The sequence below is a fragment of the Leopardus geoffroyi genome, chromosome A3 (genome assembly GCF_018350155.1).
Source record: "Leopardus geoffroyi isolate Oge1 chromosome A3, O.geoffroyi_Oge1_pat1.0, whole genome shotgun sequence".
NCBI classification, from domain to species: Eukaryota; Metazoa; Chordata; class Mammalia; order Carnivora; family Felidae; genus Leopardus; species Leopardus geoffroyi.
This window is the reverse complement of record NC_059336.1, coordinates 85188365-85209520: the sequence shown is the minus strand read 5'-3', so window position 1 is coordinate 85209520 and position 21156 is coordinate 85188365. Positions and strand designations below refer to the sequence as shown.

The following is a 21156-nucleotide window of genomic DNA, read 5'->3' as shown; positions in this document are numbered from 1 at the left end:
TGAAGAAAAGGTCAGTGGAAAAGGCTCTCCTCAAACTTTTTTTATGGGGCCGATGTACTGAACTTGCTGACCCAAACCAGATTTTTTATGACTTTAATGCATGTGAAACTTGATAATCACTAAAAAGGATCCTGTCTATCTTGGATGGTCTATGAGGTGATTTCCTGTTCATTCAGAAAGTAACTGTTGGCAACTTACTATGTGCTGGATACTTAGGATACTTGAGGGCCAACAGATGACAGGGGAGAAAATAATCTCCTAGACGATGATGTGTTTGAATATTAATATGACTGAGTGGAAACATTGACTTCCAGGCTTCAAGTGAGGTTTCAGAGGCTGAATTATTGTCTTAGATGAATTATTTGTATTTATTGACACAGTTTATTTCCTTGAGTATTTTCCCATTTTCCCTGATCCTCCCTCAGTTTTGAGTAAGTTATATAACTCTTCTTGCTTCTATCTAATTTTGCCTCCCAGAGGACTGCTTGCTGGGAGTAGTATGGGAATATTTAGCTTAGTAAGAGGTATTTTTTAAAAGAGTATAATTGGTCCTGTTTTCCAGGAGGAAAAGCTGTTCAATCTCAGTCATACCTGTCTACTTTTATCAAGTGCACAGAAGTTCTAGAAGGGAGAAGTTACACTCCTAGGTGCAGTAATTGGGTCTCCTGCATTCATTTTGTTGCCCACAGTAGGTCAGGAAGTGTCTAGTAAATGGTCATTTCTTCTTCTTAAGTACCCTACTGTCCCTTCCCATTTCCCTTTCCTTTCCGTCGGATGACACATCTATGCCTTTGTTGGAGAGGGAACTATTCCACATAAATACGGTAACTATTTTTTTAATTGTTTATTTATTTGTGTGTGTGTGGTGGGGGAGGGGCAGAGAGAGAGGGAGACACAGAATCCGAAGCAGGCTCCAGGCTCTGAGCTGTCAGCACAGAGCTCAATGCGGTGCATAAACCCATGGATGGTGAGATCATGACCTGAGCCAAAGTCACATACTTAGCCAATGAGCCACCCAGGCACCCCTAAACATGGTAACTATTATTGTTGTGATAGAAAAATCTGCAGCATAACTATTGAACCACAAACTATATTTTTTTCCGGTAACACCAGCCACGATCTACATTTTAAAAAGTTCGTGTCTTCATACAGTTATTGTTTGAGGCTATGAATACCAGGAACAGAACAGAGACTAGCTTGAACCCACCCTTTTCAGAAGCAGTTGAACCTAATTAACATGGAAACTCAGTGCAGTGGGCAAACAAGTGGTGTTCAGATGAAATCATGCTCCTTCCCTGAGGCCAGGCATCTAGTCCAGTCTGTAAAATTTAATGTCTATTGAAGAGAGGTATAGCTTTTTAATTTTTATTAATTTTTTTGAGTTTGCTTATCTACGGAGAAAGAAAGCATGTGTCTTTAATTTATCTCTTTGTGGATCCTTTGCTAGAATCCCAGCTTCATTGAATATTTAGAATGCTTTTGCTTTAAAAGCAGAAACATGTTTGAGTAAGAACTAATTTTTCATCGTGTAGACAAATATTTGAGTAACTGGTGGAAATAATAAATTACCAGCATAAAGTGATTTCATTGCTCTTAAAAGCAAAAAAGCACTCCTGGGAATTTCACGGAAATGACTCCATTTTCATATCACTCCCATGATAGCCATTTGATCTTACTCTGGGGTGGACTGGCATGCAAGTTTATTTTTAATAAGTGAGCACCTACATATTCTCTGGGAAAACAAGTGGAGAAGTGGGTATTGGGGGAAAACAACCAAGATCTAGAAGTGATGATCACGTCCTTGATGCCCTGCCCAACTTTTTAATTTTTGTCTTCAAACAAAACTTGCTTGTAGGAACTGCCTTGAAAGACTATGTTGTTCTTTCCAAGGAGTTTAATGAGTGCTCATTATTTCGACCATTTGCACTTTCCTGTTTCTCAGATTCTAAATGCATAATCCAATTATGGTTTGTGGGTCTGGTTGGAAAACAGTCTGACTAGGGAGTTTAAATTTTGAGCCACATTGGTCTTTGGGAGAGAGAACCATTGCTGGATCTGGGATGGTATTAAAGAACTGGATCTCTGAGAGGCGCCTGGATGGCTCAAGTCGATTAAGCATCCGACTTTGGCTCAGGTCATGATCTCACGGTTCGTGGGTTCGAGCCCAGCATTGGGCTTGTGCCAACAGCTCAGAGCCTGGAGCCTGCTTCGGATTCTGTGTTTCCCTCTCTCTCTGCCCCTCCCCCACTCATGCTCTGTCCGTCTCTAGAAAATAATAATAAACATTAAAAAAAATTAAAAAAAAAGAACTTGATCTCTGGGTTCAGGCTGTATGATTTAATCTTAGTTTAGCCCACACCACCTTTGGGTTCTAGGAGAGGGATTTAACCAACTCTTTGCTTAAGGTCTTTGAGCTTCCTCTGCTTCATAAGGTAACAGAGGATTAAATGGGCTGATGCATGTGGCATTGGCATATAGCAACATCTGAATACGTGTTAACTGACACTATCACGCTGGAAACACAAAAATAATAATTTTCTTGTTTCAGGATTGGTAGAAGAACACTCATAGATGGAGCCAGTACATTTGCAATCCAGGTGTGGCTTTTTCTCTAACCTCACACATATGCAAAGCACTCCTTACACACATTACCGAGTTTTCTTTCTCTGGTGCACAGAAATTTTCACCGTGATGCCTCTAGAGTAGGTTAAGAAGTTTATATTCTCTTTTAAGATATTTTCCTTTTATCTGCCCAGTGATAATCATTTCCTGTACTTTGTCTGTGACATCATATTCAAAATATGTTAGTGCCTGGTCTTTCTGGCATTAAGCCAACATCACTGGCCCAGAGTTTCTGAAATCAAAACACAGATTTTACAAAGTCATACTGAAAGTTAGACATAATTTGTGTTAAAGAAAGTAAACAAAGCTGGGTATCCTAAAACACACACCACCCCTCCAAAGATCTAACTTGAATTCAGGTGAAGCTCAAGTTCTTGCACATTTTTCTGGCATTGATCCTTTTTGACTGGCACTCAAACCTTTCTTTCTAAACGTATCATATTTCTTCAACTGGGGTCTCTGGACCTCATCCACCATTGGGCTTTGTGGGTTTTTCCTAGTGCCTGAAATTAAATGTTTGGTTATTTTTTTTTCTTTTGTCCCAGGAAGGCTGTCTTTGGATTTCATTAGATTCTTACCGGTTCAAAATTTTTGTTTTACCTGAGCTGGCTCTTTACTCTTCCCATACTGATAGGCCTTCCGTGATCTGGAGCCACATGGCTTATCTCTACCCCTGCATCTTTTCTTTTCTGATATTTAACATTTCTGGCTTCTTGCAGTGCCCTTCCCGCCTGCTACACCAGGATTTTACACCATCATCTGTTCTGTTACCACCTCCACAATTTGTGATTTATCCTCATCCCACCTGGACGGTTACTTCCCTCAAAATCAACTCTCTTATTTACTTAAATATATTTTAAAAGGAAAACAGTGGATAGATCATAAAAAGAGTTGAGTATGAAAGTAGCGGAAGACTGTAACATCAGAGAAAAAAATTCTGTCACAGCAGAAATAGAGGCCAAAGACAGGTGATTCCAGAGCTAGGGAAAGAGGAGTGAGTCTGGGACTGGTGACCCCATAAGGCCTGGGGCTGAGAACAAGAGCCATCAGGAAATCAGTGGAAGCTGGGGATGAGCAGCCAGATATGATGAGTCTGGCTAACCTGTGGGGAAAGGAGATAGTGCTTACATGGGAGAGAAAGGGGCAGAGGGTAAAAGTGGGAGCTAGAATATAGAGTTTCTAAGATTGATACAGGGTATTGGGTGAAAGATGGTGCATAGGGTAAGGCTGTAAATGAGAAAGGAGTTTTGGAAACTGAAGAAAAGCTGGAGGCTGAAGAGGGGAAATGGGGGATGGGTGAATGTGGAGACTGAGGTGATACAGGCTGAAGGTTAAAGTTAAAGAGAAGAGGCTGTGGAGAGGGAGTGCAGGATACCAAAAGGGGGGTGGGAGGAGATACCTTGAAATGGGCAGAGGCAATTGTGTGTGTGTGTGTGTGTGTGTGTGTGTGTGTGTGTGTGTGTGTGTTTCATGGGGAGCAGGTACAAAGTAACAAATGGAGATCATCTTCTTAAAAGGACAAACCAGTGTCTTAATCTGTTTTTAAGTCTGGCACAGAAATCTGAAGTGCCAATCTCATATTGGCAGAAAGAGATAAACACTCTACAAACACTCTACAACACTCCATAAAAGTGCTTGAAAGTGCCACTGTTTGGGTCAGATAGCCAGGAGATACTCAGTCTACCCTGGCAGTATCTCATAGACCAGGGCAGTGGTTCTTGAACCATAGTGCATGAGAATCACCTGGAAGCCTTGTTATAACAAAGGTTCTGGTTCAGCAGGTCTGGATGGGGGCAGGAATTTCTGTTTCTGAAAAGACCCTGTGATGCTGCTGCTGCTGCTGGTTGGGGACCACACTTGGAGAACTATTTGGCGAGGAAAACTGTTCCATGCCTTTTAGAGATTGTTGGAAGTGCTCTTATGCTTCTTTTAGCAGTAGATTGCTATGATATAAAATGAGGTAAGTGAACTTGCCCTTTTAACTCCAAACTTACAAATATAAAACATTTTAAATGTGAAATGAAAACATTTAAAATTACTATTGATTCTCATCAGTGCAACAGTTCAATAAAGAAAAAAATGTTTTCATTCTCCTCTGTTTTCTGCTTTAATATGGATTCTTAGGTTTGCTTTTTTTTTTTTTTTTTGAGGAAGTATTATTATTTCATATTGAGTCTGTGGTGGCCACTTTATGACACGAGGGAAGGGGAAATTAAGTGGGGACCCAGGAAAATTTTCTTTCCCAACAGTGGAAAGGTGGGGATGGCTAGTGGTGAAGAGGTTTCTGCTGTTGCTGGGCCAGGATGCTCCTCTGGCCTGGCAGCCTTGCCATGGGGGTTGTCGCCTTGGGGCTTACAGCCCTCTGCCCACTTTGGCTGCTCTAGCCTTTCCCCTGGGTCCAGGTCTGAGCTTGGAGTGCAGGGAGGACCCTTTGGGGGAAGGGCAGGGCGCCTATCCAGTGCTCAAACAGAACCGAGCTGACTGCATCAGAAACCATTGTGTCACCTTGAGCATTTCTAATGATGAATCCACACAAAGCACACACCCCAACAGATGCTGGCAGGGTAAACAAAAGCTTTTGAATATTAGCATAAGGTTCACATTTTTCTTTGCTTAGACTGGACAGAATTGTCCTTGCTCTTGATAAAGGATTCCAGGGATTGAGGCAGTGATTAAGAGAGTTGTTTAATCAGAGAAGGGAGACGGTCCAATCAGTAACTAATAAAAATCAACAACATAAAGGATGTTGGATATTGACTTCTTAGCACTCCTCATTTTCAGCCATCAGCGACCTATGTGTATTGGAAGCTGTAGCTGTCCATTTTTGATGTTTCCCTCTTTAAAAGGGAAAAAAAGAGATACCTAGAGCAAATCAGAATGAGAGACTGAGTGCTCAGATGTAGAGCAGTCAGATAAAATGCAGGATGCCCAGTTGAGTTTGAATTTTAGCTAGATAATGAATACATTTCTGTATGGGACATTCTTATACTTCTGAAATTGAAATTTAGCTGGACATCTTCTATTTTTATGGGCTAAGTCTGGCAACTCAAGAGAAAATTTTCTGTTTTGAGAGCAGACTCAACATTCAAGGCTGAGTTACCACTTGTCCTGCTTAATGCCATCCAGAATGTTGAGATTCTCCAAGTACAAAGATGCAAATTCACAAGTGGTATTTGGTATTTATGAATTCATGTGGGTCTTAAGAATTTAGATTTATAATCTTAGAAAAGGAACAAAAAAATTAAGGTTGGTATTGACAGAAAGCCAAAAGTGACTCTTTCTGTACTTTTTATGGCAGTCAGCTAAAGCTGTGATTTGACAGACTGTAACAGTGAGTAACAGATGGGCCACCTTTGGATTATCTGTGCTGTATTCAACACCTCTTTGAACAATAATTATAATTTGTTGGGGGAAAATATCAATTTAAAGGTCAAGTGCTTTCATAAAAAAAGGTGATTATTCAGTATTTTCTACTTTGAACACACCAGGATTCATTGTATTACTGTCTTTTGTGCAGCACATATATGCTGAAAAATGGATCGCTTAATTATATGATTATCTGTCTTCAGGGAGGACATGTGAACGTGAATGGGAGCTGTCAAGAGAGGTACATTGCTTTACTTGTGATTCTTAATCTATATCTATAGCCATTACAGGTTACAAGTTGACTTTTAAAACAAATATCTAAAATATAAATTACTTTTACAATGCAAAGTGGGCATTTTGGTGTAAGAGAGCTCCTTGGGCTGAAAAATGGACACATTACATGAGTGAGGCTCCAGGCTCACTCCTTTTTTTTTCCCCTCTGATTTTTAGTCATCAGTCTAGAAGAGGCGCAAGGGAAGACACAGCCTCCTAATTAACTGGGGAGAAAGAGGGGCAAAGGCTATGCAGTTAACCTTTATAATTGAATCACCAATTACAGTGATAGAAAGGAATACCGCTTTGCAGTGAATCAGAATTCTGGGAAAATCTCATGAACATTCCAGGCACTGTGAAAACCAGAAGATTGGAGAAGTTAAGCATATGTGCCAAACTCCATTAATCTCTTTGTGTGTTTTTGTTAGTCCTCTGGGCTTCATTTTGGAGAAGAGGTTCAGTGTACAAGAGAAAATTAAGTCAGTAATGCTGGTGTAAGCTAAAATCAGCAGGGAAGCTGGGTTCAGAGGCAACGACACAGGAGGTAGATGATAAAGGTCTTCTAAAGGTGCAACTAGATGCAGACAGTTCCAAGTGACACCCTTGGTAAACTCTTTCAGTGGTCTCCCAATCTTAGAGCCAGTTAAGCTTTAATTATATATTTTATGACAAACAATTATGTAGTTGCAGAAGACAGAAAAACAAAATGCTGTCCAACTGTATTAAGGTTGCAGTATATCTACTTACCAAGGGATTCCAACTGAGGATGTTCAGCCCCGAAGATAAAGTCATTGCTTCTGCTTCCAAGAGCGTTTAATGACTTTGAACATCATGTTCAGGGTCAGTTCCTAATATGTAATACCAATCCCCAATCCTGTTCTTGATGGAATGAAAATAATATACCCCTTATGTTTCTATATGTCAAATTAATCTAATCCACTTCCTATCCTCATAAACTTATTTACACGTGCACCATCTTGGACGGGGTAAATTTGCCAAGAAGAAGAAAAGTTTCCTTACAAAGCTGAAAACATTTTTACAACCCAAAGGTGAGCACCAGACACACGAAAATAATTCATTTTGTGAAGATTGCCAAGAAAACCTTGTTTTGAAATCCCGGTGCCCGTGATTACATCATGCCAGGTGAAGCATCCACTGATGGAAACAATGGATAGACATTTGCTCTTCTCCAACTCAGCTGTCTGGTTTCAAAGGGCTTTTTGTTTTTATTTTTATTTTTTTGCCTCTCTTGGCTCCGAGTGGCTGCAACACATGGTAAATCTTTAACTTCAAGTGTCCTTCTGTGGTGACCAACTAAAATATTAGCAAAATAAATGTTTTATGGGAAAATGTTGGCAGGAGCCCCAACAGAAACAGGTGGTATTGGGTTATTTCAATATAATGTAATGATACAGCCAGGTTTCCATCTGGACAGCATGTGGTTGGGTCTGCTCAGAGAGAACCAAAGAGTGTGAGTATGCACTGGGGAAAGCAGCGATGCACAAGTGTGCAGCTAGATGGCTACTTTACAAAATAATAGTCTGAGCTCCGGGTCCTCTGGGTTAAATATTTTTACTGTCAAAATCTGAATTTCTTCATAAAATATTAAAGGTGAAGCAAACCTCTGACATGCAATACTGAGCTGTGTAATTATAAGGCAGTTCCTGGAAACCAAAGAGAGTGTGCATTAAAGCAAGGCGTTTATTATAAAAGAGTTCATTACCCTTGGAAGTGAAGACATGTTTTAGAGGGAGCCTCAGAACAGAGAAGCTTTTTAGCAAGGCTTACCATACTATGAAAACAAGGTTCAGCCTTGTTGGTAAGAATGCAATTAGAAAATAAAGAGGGAATGGGATTAGTTCACTGCTAAGGGCCTGATCGTGATCCAAAGCTAAAGAGATGTATCCTTAATTTACCACCAGGGAAGAGTCTTTCTCCCTCTTCCATAAAATTCCTGCTTCAGGCACTTCAAAACACATGGAATTAGGAACACTTGGAACATTTGGTTTTGCACTCAGCTCTCTGCACTGTGTATTCATGCTAAGCTCGATAATAAACTCTTGGCTCAATAACTCCCTATATGTATCCCAGAGAGAGGCATCAAATTATGGCTATGTGCAGAGGTAGATCCTCTTCAGAGGCACTGAGACCTCACTGCCTGGCTCTCTCAGCTCTAGCCAGAGGAAGAACACAGGAATATGCACACAGAGAGTAAGCAAGTTGGAAGTGGCTTGCAGTTTCCTTGATGCCTACTGGAAGAGTCAGGCAGTCATGGGCACCATCTCCCAAGATGAAGGAGTCCCTTTGACTCCTGGGTACTTGGCCAGGAAAGCCTGGCTTCTAGAGAATTAATTGCAGCCACTAATTGATAGTGCAGCAACATGGAGACATTCAAAGCAAAGGTCTAGACGTAAAATCGAAGAGCTGATGGAGAATAGTGATGGAACAGTGAAGGCTCAGCAAGAAGAGATAACGAAGTGAAGAACTTAATGATGAGCCCTCATGCCACTTGTACCCAGAGCGGGGATCCATTCAAAAGGCTCTTGCCTGTTTTACTCAGAGAGTGGACTGCCCTACATTATCTTCTTCATTTTCCTAGATTATTAGAAGAGATGGTGTGATGAGAAACCTGGAAGCTCTGGAGTCAGATTCTTTTACTGTCTCTATTGTGGGGCTGGACTGAGGCTAAGGAGAGAATGGTGCCCTAGAGGACAAGGCAAGTTGTACTGTGGACCCTGGCTTATTTGGGAAAATGATTTTCTCCATCTGGAGCATACCTGACATGAAACAATAAAGATGCTTCTTAGTTCTTTTCTCCAAAATGTGTTCGGTACCAATTGTATGCACCACAGGACTTTGGCTCCTGTGGGGTGCTAGAAAGTGGTGGCAGACACAGTCTTCTTAGTTGAGGAGTTTATGGTCTAAAGAGGGAGAGTGTACACCCAGAGGGGAACTGAAATTTGAGCTACCCAAGGGTGTAGGCTCTGTCTTATTCTTCATTTTACTCTCCATCACACAACATATAGTAGATGCTAAAATAAATGCTGAACTGAACTAGACTAAAAGACAGGTGATGGGGTTTGGCGGGTATCTGGTCACATGTCTTAGAAATGGCTTTTGAACTCTTTGGTGGGTCTCAATTCCTCTGTGTAGAATGAAGAGTTAAACGACTGGATCTATCTCCCTTCTAGCTCTCAAATCCCTAGGTCCTTAACTGAGAGAATATGGAGAAGACAGTATATACACTGAAGTGCCAATGATTATAGGTAACAAGTCCTACCATTTGTTAATATCTCCTACGTTAGGTAGGATTTAATCGCTACCATAAATCTGTAAAGTTAGAAGCTTTGTCTCCATTTTTCAGATGAGTAAACCCATTCTCTTTTCCAAGTTCACATAGCTGATGAGTGTTGGAATTGGGATTCCCCAAACTCAACTATATCTGACTCCAAATCCTGTGTTCTTTCCGCTATATATCAAACTGCCTCCCACCTCTGTGCTAAGGAAATATTGGAGGGAATGTAATGATTTAAGAGAGAGGTGGAGAACTTTGTAACCAAGACATGATTTATGTCTCAGATTTAACTGCTTGGCTTTTTAGCCAGGTGGTGTTTTTTCAGTCTTTAGAGATCATCTGAGATTGGGGCAGGTTACTGAATTAATTGCACAACCATTGAAAACTCTGAGTATCTTGCCTTGGAGTTCTCTCCCTGAGTTCTCTTTTCTCCTGAGTTCTAAACTATCCAGGCCTCCAAATGTAATGGCACCGGTTCTTCCTTAAGGAAAAGTAAATACTTTAAGCCATAGAGTAAAGTGAGTGGGCTTCTCCCAGTCAGGGAGGAGGCTGGAGCAGAGTCTGTGTTTTGTAGGTGGGGGAAGCAGTGGTATTGACCTGTGGACCCCTCTTGCCCTTCCGCTGGCCTGTGGTGGCTTATACTAAGAGGCAAGGGGAGAAAGGGAGGCCAGGAACTTTGTGGAGAAACATAGTGACTCTGGTGCCCCTTGAATTGTCATTTGGCTCTACATGGCATGGTTGAAGTGAGGAAGGCTACCTCACTAAGCTTTAGGCCATTGGGGAAATTGTCTATACAATTCTTCGATGTTGTGGTGACAAAAAATCGGATGCAGATGTAGAATTTGGGTGGTCATTCTGAGAACTTATTGAAAATATTGCTAATGACTAATATTTATGAGCACTTAATATGTGCAGGGTCTTATGCTAAGTGGTTTTCAGGTGAGAAAATTGAAGCTTAAGAAGGTTGGGTAACTGGCCAGAGGTCATAGGAGGTAGGAAGGGTGAATCCAAATCAGTTCCGTCTTGAGTCTAAAACTCAACCTCTTAATCATTATGCTTAAGTTATAGCCCAAATGTAGTGCTGTATAAATAAGGTAGTGAATGTATGTGGTACCAGTGGGGTAAGTTGGGACTCATGGATAAAATCATTTAGTCTGGATTAGAGGGGCCTTTCCTTTTGCCATGGCGAAATAAGTTTCAGATGTATTAAATATGAGAGCTAAAAACAAAAGCAAAACACAAATCAGTAGATGCAATGGCAGAAGTTCGTAAATATAATAAGTGATGTTACAAGGCAAAGAAGGACTTTATAAAAATAATTTAAAAATATGACAGAAGATGGATAGATTTGGCCACAAAAACCCTCCAACATTTCTAAATATCAAAACTATGAGAAAAGTTGAAAGACAACTGGGGGAAATGTGTATAGTCTTTGTCAGCTAAAAGGTGCATATCCCTAAAATATACTGCATTCTTACCAACCAAATAAAGAGACAAACACTCCAATAGAAAAAAGGTTAAGATCATGAATAAATAATTAACTTCTCTGTTAATAGAGAAGAAATACAAATGGACAATCAGCAAATTAATACAGGCTTAATCTCACTAGCAATAAAAAATTAAATTTTAATTCATATGTCTTTTTTTTTAGTTGTCAAAGAGAAAATAAGCTGATAAGGACATTAGTGAAATTCACCACACTTTGGGACATTTTCATGTATTTATGGCAGATTGTACTTGTACAACTTATCTGTAAGGCATTTGTCTGACATGTATCAATGTTTTAAATTTGTTCACACTCTTTGTCCTAAATTCTACATCTAGTAATTTGTTCAAGAAAAATCATATTAATAAATGTATGCAATGGCTTCCCTCTAAGGACAGGTATTGAAAAATTAGAAACAATCAGAATACTCAGTATTAGAGAATGGTTAATTTAAATTTTTTACTTTCATCTGAACAGTAAGGAATCTAATAGAATTTATCCAGTCACTCAGAATAACTTTGCAGAATATTTGATGCCATGGAAAAATGTTTAGTATGCATTCCTTAATGAAAAAGTAGACTACTAAATGATACACATTTTTTTCTAGAAATTATATGTTTACACATTTCCTAAAATGACTAGGAAAAAAAGACACAAAATGTTAATAGGGTTTATCTCTCTGACCAAGGAGATTATATATATATATATATATACACACACACACACACATATGTGTATATGTATATATATTATGTACATATATATATATATATATATATATACATTTTTTTCCTTTTTGGTGTTTTTTTTGGTAATTTTAAAATATTTTACATGTATTTTTTGTAACCCAGAACAAAATGGTATTAAAAAGTAGACTGCCTATTTTCTATATGGTTTCCTAAGACATGGTGTGTTTGTGTGTGGGAGGGCTAAGGACCAAGTGCTATGAAATATGTCACCTGAAATATTGCTTTCATTTCTAGTGTGTTATTACGGTTTGGGGAAACCTAGTGTATTCTAAGGAGCAAAAAATGCATGTAGACGCAATTTTACTTTGAGAATTCCAAGTTAAGGCAGAGAGCTATTAATTTATTGCGTATATGAATATAAAAACTAGACAACAAGATGTTAACTTGACCTGTGAAGTGGATTCACTTATGGAAGCAGAGGTCGGCACGGGTCTCTCCACACCTTCCAGTGCGAATTGGACTGACATCTGGATTCTCTTACATTCACATTTTCAGTTTTCAAGTCCCACTCCACCTTATTTAACCAGATTGAAATTTAGGACTAGAGTTTAGTAATTAACTAATGTGTGTGTGTATGAGTGTGTGTGTGTGTGTGTGTGTGATTATATGTGAGGAGATGGGCATTACAAGCTTTTTGTTTTGTCCTTTTGAGGTGAAGCTTATTGCTTTGATTAGTTAATGTTCTAATTTGGGTTGAGGTTATCAGCTCTGTTTATGATCACTTTTTCAAGAGTTTAATTAACTACTTACAGAAAAAATCTACTATGCCATGCAAATTCATGCCTCATTAAATCCTGGCTGGAGACCGTTTAAGGCAGGACTGTGATCTCCTTGCTAGTGGTCTACTGGCCCCACTGTCTTCTGCAGTTCTAGGGCTAGGAAGTAGAATTCTGGATTGCTGAACCCCAGAATCAGAACCCTGAACTTTTAGAGTATGTTCTAGAGGTCCAACAGAATGTTTACCTATTACTGTGGTCAGGGAAGGATTACTAGGCAGTTGGTAGAGTTCATTTGATACAGTCTTATATTATTTTTGGAGAATTCAGAACAACTAATGTCTCTTTGCCTCTCCCTCCAACCAGGTGTTTTTCTGGTAGTGTTTTTATTTTGTATTTGTATTCCTTTGCAGTTTTCTCTGTTAGATGTCAATCTGTGTTCAAATGAGCCATTTTCTCTAATCAAATAGAGGTATCTTAAATTTTATCTCTTATATCTAGATAAGAACAAGTCCACCCAGCTGTTGCACCTGCCCACATTAAAAAACAAAACAAAACAAAAAACAAACAAGTATTCTGAACACCTGGGTGGCTCAGTTAGTTAAGCATCTGACTTTGGCTCAGGTCATGATCTCACAGTTCGTGAGTTCAAGTCCCACATCAGGTGAGCTCCAGACCTGGCTTTGGGTGAGCATGATCCCTGCTTCAGGTGAGCCCTGCTTCCCTCTCTTCCTCTCCCTCCCTCTCTTTCTCTCTCTCTGTGCCCCTTATGGGATTCTCTCTCCCTCTTTCCTTCTCTCTCTCTGCCCCTCACTCATGTGTGTCCTCTCTCTCTGAAAAACAAAAACAAAAACAAATAAAAAAAAAACCAAACCCAAGTATTTTTTTTTATCATTTTATAAAGATTTTAAATAACACTAGAATAGACATAGGAGACTAGCCCGTTTGCCCTCTTGAAGTTTGCTCGACAGTTAATTTCTACCTGTTAAGTGTCAAATGATCCATGTTATATCAGCAATATAAGATAAGAAAGTTAAGACAACATGGAAATGTTTGTGTGAGTCAGTATTGGATGACTTATGAAAGTTCAGATAGATTCCATCTGTTTTTTTTCCTCTGTACACTAGTTACCTAAAGTGTCATATATGGGAAGGGAAACTAACTAGGATTTGGATTTTTTTGGATTTATATATTTCTCTAGTGCTGAATGGTGATATTCTCAAGTCAGACCATCTCAGTTGCTCTTTGTGGGAGCAAGAAATGTTGCAGTATGTTTAATTTGGCAGCCAAGAACCAGTGAACCACACCAGTGGCAGAGTGGTATGGAAGCTCTTTGCTCTGGCTTGAAAAATGCAAGCACCTTCTGGTAGATAAATCAATGTGGAGTGGCCCCAAATCAAGTGCCTTCATATCAAAGTGAGTGGACTTCATTTTAGATCTATGGGGAGAAGAGAAAGTCTAGAGGATTGGAGAAAATCCAAACCAGTTCATCAGCCCTTAATGTTTTCAAGAACATTTTATTTTGCTGCAGTATCTAGTACAGGGTTGAAGGCTGCCTTGGTGAGGGATGAAAAGCAGAGCTATTTAGGACTGGTGACTTCATAAGCTTTAGAATATGGACCCAATTAAGCTAAAGACCTTGAGAAAGGTGTGCCTTTAGGGTATTTATTACAAGTCTAGAGTATTATAAAATTAAATAAATCCTTCTCTCTAGAAGGAACATCCACATTTGTGACCATCTATAAGAAACATACTGATTTATTAATAACTTTGTGTTGGAAAGCTCAGCTCTTCACATTTTTAGCACAGATCTGGAACACTGTTCTTCCAGGGTCCTTTGTGAATAGTGGAAGTCTGTTTGGGATGTGTATAAGAATGCAAGGTGAATTGCATTTCGCTAATAGTAATTAGGTCAGGAATAACAGTAGCTTATATAAATTATGAGTTTTTCTTTTTCATGTAAAAGAAGTCTGAAGACAAGCACTAGGCTAATGTCATGACCTTGTGGTGTCCTCAGAGTCCTAGGTTCTTTCCAGCTTCCTGTTCCTTCATCAAGAGGATGGCTTCCATCCCTGGAGATGCTTCTTGGTCCAAGATAACTACTGGAGCTGTAGTCATCATCACTTCCATGCCTATGTAGGGGATGAAGGGCGAAACGAGGAGATCCTAGCTGTCTGTCTCTTTCTTAAGAGAAAATCTCTTCTTGTAACTCATTTTCAACAATATCCATCTACACATCATTGGTCACTCTGACCTGTAAGGGCATATTTTAGCCAGGCAATCCCAACTGGATTCTTTTACCAAGGAAGAAGGGAGATTATACACTGATTGGGCTATTAGCATCTGACAAAGCAGGAGTGCCAGGAACCTATGTGAGGCACTTCCTGAGCAAACCTGCCTGCTCCCATTTCTGATCCTGAAGGCTTTAACACCCGTTCTCAATAAATTCAGAGCCTCCCAGCATCCTGTGTGATACAAGACTAGTTCATCTATAAAATAGGCACCCTCAGAAAGGTTTACCAGGGGCCCCGGGGTGGCTCAATTGGTTAAGCATCTGACTCTTATTTTTGGCTCAGGCCATGATCCCACAGTCGTGAGATTGAGCCCATGTTGGGTTCCATGTGTTGACGGTGTGGAAACTGCTTGGGATTCTCTATCCCTCTCTCTCTCTGCTCCTCCCCTGGTAATGCTTTTTCTCAAAATAACTAAACTTTGAAAAAAAAATTAAGTGCTTCTTTTTGAGACAGAGCGAGAGGGAGAACTGGGGAGGGGCAGAGAAAGAGGAAGTCAGAGGATCTAAAGCAGGCTCTGCACTGTCAACACAGAGCCTGATGCGGGGCTTGAATTCCCCAACTATGAGATCATGACCTGAGCCAAAGTCAGGCACTTAACTGACTGAGCCACCCAGACACCCCAATAAACTTTTTTTTAATGTTTGTTTATTTTTGAGAGAGACTGAGCGTGAGTGGGGAAGGGGCAGAGAGAGAATGACAGCCAGCCAGCCAGACAGACAGAGAGACAGAGACAGAATCTGAAACAGGCTCCAGGCCCTGAGCTGTCAGCACAGAGCCTGATGCGGGGCTGAAACTCACGAACCGTGAGATCATGACCTGAGCTGAAGTTGGACCCTTAACCGACTGAGCCACCCAGGTGCCCCAACTTTTTTTTTTTAAAAAGGTTTACCTTGGGGAGCCTGGGTGGCTCAGTCGGTTGAGCGTCCGACTTTGGCTCAGGTCATGATCTCATGGCCCATGGGTTTGAGTCCCGTGTCGGGCTCTGTGCTGACAGCTCAGAGCTTGGAGCCTGCTTCCGGTTCTGTGTCTCCCCCTCTCTCTGCCTCTCCACCACTCGTGCTCTGTCTCTCTCAAAAACTAAATAAACATTAAAAATAAATAAAAATTAAAAAGGTTTACCAATTGGCTGTGGGATACACAACAATCTAAAGAGGAAGGCAAAATAAAAAATAAAAAGGTTTACCAATTGGCTGTGGGATACACAGCAATCTAAAGAGGAAGGCAAATTGGCCCTGGATGCTGGAAGTAGACATCAAAGGCAAGAGTGTAAAAACACAATTTGAAATATTGTCATTGATGTAGCCAGTTCACCTAGGACAACAGGATGTGGACATGGTTAAGTCTCAGATCTCTGATTTATCCCCAGCACAGGAGTTTCCAGACTAATAGCCACTTTTTACTGCACACTTAATAGGGCCAGGTGCTAACCATCCATTATATCTAATCCTCATATGACCTTGCATGGAAGACATTGATATCCCAGTTTTTCAGCTAGGGAAATTGGAAGTCAGGGGGTTAGATCACTTACTCAAGTCACACAGCTCATAAGAGCAAGAATAGGGAGGTGGACCCACACCTCTGACATCAAATCTGTGTCTCTCTCCTCTGTTGCAGGCTGGCGATTGGATGCTGGTTTAGGAAAGACACTGAGATTCTGTAGAAAAAAAATTTGATGGCCTTGTTCTCATGATGGGAAGTGGTACTTAGGATGGGTTGAAGTATCCCTGCTCCTGATCGATGGCAAGTGTTCCCTGACCATTCTCCATTGCACCCCAGGTCCACTGTTGGGTGTTCAGAGAAGTGAATTCCTGGCCTCTTATTTTCCTCATTGGGTCACATTTTGTGCTACCTTCATCCCCATGTGCCACTCTAGAATGGAGAAAGGCATCATAAAAGCAATCAGTATATATTCTCATATTTTTTCTTCATCTAAAAAGATGAAGTCATGGCATATGGTCAGATTGCCAGCACTGTTAATAATAAACCTCATATAATTAAGCACTGATTTATTCCTTTATATAAGTGAAACAAATTGCTTTAACTGCCTTTGCTCAAGACCATCCAGTCAGATGGATTATGAATAGGAAGTTGAAACTAAAAATTATGGGTGCTCATATTTCACTGTGGTGGAGGTTTATTGGAGGCACAATTAGAACCCTAACTAAATGTGTCCTGTGTCCCTTTTGATGGAGAGATCAGATATTAATCTGGGGATATGACTAATTCTCAACACAGCTGCTCTCCTTGCTCTAATATTCCTGCTTTAGGTTCAAAACCTGGAAACATGTTTAAAAAATTGATCAGAGCTTATAATAGCAATAATCACCTTGAAATTGGTTGTTACTCTGGTTAATGAACTGAGTAGTAGAGCATAAGCCTCCCTCTGTGTCCCTCAGGCCTTTAACTAACAAGCCGGTTGTTAACCACTGGGTTTATTAAAAAAAAGAAAGCTCTCTTTAGGGGACTGAACTGGGAAAAAGTAGGAGGCTGAATATTTTCACTCATGATCCTTTGACAGCATCAGCCACCTCCAGCAGCCAGACCCCTCTCCCACCAGAGCCAAGGCTGGGATGACCCAATGGAGATGCCCAAAGAGTGGTCCAGGAGCTTTTTCGAAATGCGAAATCTCAAGTGCCATCCCAGACCTGCGGCACAAGGGTCTGTATTTTAATAAGATCCCCTGCTGAAGAAGCCCTGAGCTGGGTGACTCCCCTTGCTCCAAGCCCCAATTTATAAAACTGGGACCTCATATCACAGGCTTCTCTGCAGACTCTCATAAGGTCTCAGCAGACCCACTGTTTCTGACCTCAACTGAATCCCCACAGAATAAGGCAACATGCACCAAAGCATGGATCATGACAACTACTGGGGAATAGACCCTTCATAAATAGCTATTTAAAAAAGCTATTTCCCCAAAACTCATCTCCTTTTAAGGAAGAATTTCTTACAGAAAGGGGAAGCCCGGCTTTGTAAGGGTGCTGGGATTGTCAGGCAGCCTCAAGTGGTCAAGGCAGTCCCTGTGGTTCAGATGTTATCAAGTAAGGGGCTCACGCTCTTAGAATGGTTTTGTTCTAATTTGATATCTTAGTGGTTAGATTAGACCTCTTGCCCTTCATTTAAATGCCACTGACAAAATTACTTGCTTAATGTCTGAAGAGAAACGCTCCTTTTCATAGAGCCTGCGGACTTCCCAAGACCCCTAAGCAACCCTTTCCAAGTGAGTGGGGTTCAACTCTATGCTCTGCTTCAGGTCTAATGAGCTGCTGTTTTATTTCTTTGCTCTGTTTCCTTTTCTAACTGTCCAGGGCAAAAGATTTCCTCAAAACCTTAATGAAACCCAAATCACAGACTATGTTTTATTGATGTGCGTGCCACTGTTCTGGAATGGTGGGATGATAGGTGAAGGGAGCAGCTTCAGGGAGCCGTGGAAGGCTGTGGGAATGACGTCATGGGCTAGGGAGGCTGTGAGCAGTTGGAGGAGAGATTCTCCTGCAGTTTGGCGTCCACAGATAAGCCTGGGAGTAAAAAGTGACATCATCTGGGTTAAGCAGAGCATTGGAGATACGAAATATGAGGAGCCAGCTGGGGCCAATCCACTTCCTCACTCAGACCCCCAGAGTCACTTAGGTTGTAAGTCAGGCTCCGTGAAAAGACGCTGGGGTGAGCTGTGCACAGCAGTCCTACCAGGACGTCATTTCCCTACCGCTCTTGATAGAAACCACCTCTCCCCTTCCCTTCACTTCCTTTGTGGTTTTTGTAGGTGTTGGGTCACTCAGTGTGTATGCTGCCCTCCTCCCAGATTTACTGGAATTTAATTTTTTTCACTCTAAGGAAGGTAGCCCCTTAATGACCCCTTATTTCCTTAAAAGGAGGGACACCTTTTATGATTTGTTGGTTGTGAACTGGATAATAATGTGATTCTAGGTTACTTTTCACCCATAGTGATTCTTTAAAAATTTTAAGTTACAAACAAGTCTCATTTTGTACTTCTGCATTGCAAATTTTTAGGAATCCAAGCAAAACAGCCTGTCTTTCAATCTGTGTTGTATTCTGTAAGACATTTCTCTTTCTTTCTTTTCTCTTTTTTCAAAACTGGAGATTTGTAGACAGTTGCACAGTGTTGGATTTAGAAGGACCCTGTGTGGGAGCTAGTCCAGCTCTCTCCTGTAATAGAAGTGGAGCTCTAGCTTTAGTGGGGTTGCAACTTACACCAGGTCACAAAACTAGTTGGTGCCAGTGTTAGAATCCTGTTTCTCCTTTCTTATACTGGATTTTGAAAATTGTACAACGAAAGAATACTTAGAAGGAAATTCGTTCTTTGTCCAAAATGTGGCGATTCCCTCCCTCCCAATACTCTCCCCACCCTGCCCATTGCCATTTATCTATAGATTTTTTTGCCCATTCAGAAATTTAAAAATATAAACAAATTAAATTTATTAGTGCTTTTCTTTATGTTGCCTATGCATTTTTGTCATATTTAGGAATGTCTGTTATACTCTAAAGTTATTTTGAAAAATGTTTTCTTCTAGTGCATTTATATATCATAGAAAGGGCTTATAAAGTAGCAAACTGCTACCACTCTATACCTCCCTTGCCTTTCTTTGTTTTCATGGCACTTGTTATTCTAGACCTAATGGAATGTATCACAAAAGGAAGGACTTTGTTTTGTCCTTTACCAGGACTTTGTCCATAGTAGATACGTCAGAAGTTTTCATTGTTGAAATATTTTATGGGTTTTTTTTTTTTTGCCACATTTAAATGCACTTGGAATTTATTTTACAGTAAGGAATAAGGTAGGTCTTCAATGCTACTTCTTCTTCCCCCTTTAAGTATCTCCCTTTTTGTCTTTGGCCAACTTTTTCATCAGTAAGGTCATTCTTTCCCCATGAATTTGAAATATCATTTTTATCCCATAATACCTACCTGAATTTATTTGAGGACTATGACTCATAAATATCCTAGCTTCTTTAATGTGTTTTTCTCCAGTTAAGATTATTCTGTGTGTCATTTTATCGAATCCTCCTGATTTCCCTACCCTGTGGTTGTTTTGATTGGGATTGGACCCTACTCCTTCTGACTCATAGTCTAGGAGTAGTACTCCTAGACTAGATTAGCTTGGAATATAAAAGAAGGCATCTGAAGAATAAAGAAAATCATTATCCTCAACAGGGTTAGATGTCTGAATTCAGAAATAACCAATGGAGTTGCATTTATTGAAGATATACTATCATATTTCATTGAATGAAAGATAACATTAATTACAAAACATTGCTTTATGTACCATTAGAAATTTTAAAGAGAGGTGCCTGGGTGGCTCAGTAGTTTAAGCATTGGCTCAGGTCATGATCTCATGGCTCGTGAGTTCGAGCCCCACATCAGGCTCTGTGCTGGCAGTTCAGAGCCTGGAGCCTGCTTCAGATTCTGTGTCTCCCTCTGTCTGCCCCTCCCCTGCTCACGCTCTGTCTCTCTCTCCTTTAATGTTTTAAATAAACATTAAAAAATTTTTTTTTAAGAAATTTTAAAAGATTGTCAAGTTAACTATGTAATACCGTCAATTGTAGGATGCATTCACTTTCAAAGATGTTAAAATGTGAACAAAAATGTGTCTTAGAATCAATGAAAGAGATTAGTGGAATGTATTATAAAAAAACATAATAGGAAATTTTCTTGCATAGTAATTTTTGTACTCTTTTTAAATGCTTTTCAAAAATCTCATCTTGTTTGTTCCTTATTACTTCTCTGTGGTGGGGGAAGGACCAGTGTTTTAATTCTCAGTTTATCTGTAACAACAATAGCAACATGTATGCAGCAATAACCATGAGTCAGGTGATATTCTAAGCCCAAGGTCATAAAATAAAGGGTAAAGTGATTTGACCCTGAGAAATTTGGTCCCAGAGTTCATGTTCTTTTTTTTTTTTTTTAAGTTTTTTTAATGTTTATCTTTGAGAGAGAGAGCGTGAACTGGGGAGGGCAGAGAGAGAGAGGGAGGCACAGAATCTGAAGCAGGCTCCAGGCTCTGAGCTGTCATCACAGAGTCTGATGCGGGGCTTGAACTCACAAACTGTGAGATCATGTCCTGAGCCAAAGTCAGACCCTTAACTGACTGAGTCACCCAGGCGCCCTCAGAGTTCATGTTCTTAATCATAAACCTGCATCTGATGAGGAACTTGAAACCCAGAGACCTTAAAATATTTCCAGGATCTCTGAGTGGATTCTGACTCCTACACCGACATGTTCTACATGCCACCATTTGAAAAATGTAATAGTGAGCACCATGGGTCATTATATTTTTAAACCTTTGGTTTTAGCTCAGAGGGGTCTACTAGTCTTGGCCTGTGGTGTTACCAGGAAGGAT

General features: G+C 40.3%; 2 long non-coding RNA genes across 3 annotated transcripts in view; one reads left to right on the top strand and one right to left on the bottom strand.

Moving 5' to 3' along the window:
* The window catches only part of LOC123580882, a 265201-nt gene that overhangs the window by 176622 nt on the left and 67423 nt on the right, over window positions 1-21156 (top strand). The window lies entirely within an intron of this gene.
* On the bottom strand, window positions 2317-12637 carry LOC123580881. Of its 2 annotated transcripts, XR_006703518.1 has the most exons (4): window positions 12542-12637; window positions 9039-9182; window positions 7009-7140; window positions 2317-2854 (listed from the first exon to the last, which is right to left on the bottom strand). It is a non-coding gene; the product is annotated as an uncharacterized LOC123580881 (long non-coding RNA). The 2 variants fall into 2 exon arrangements; XR_006703517.1 differs by lacking the exon at window positions 9039-9182.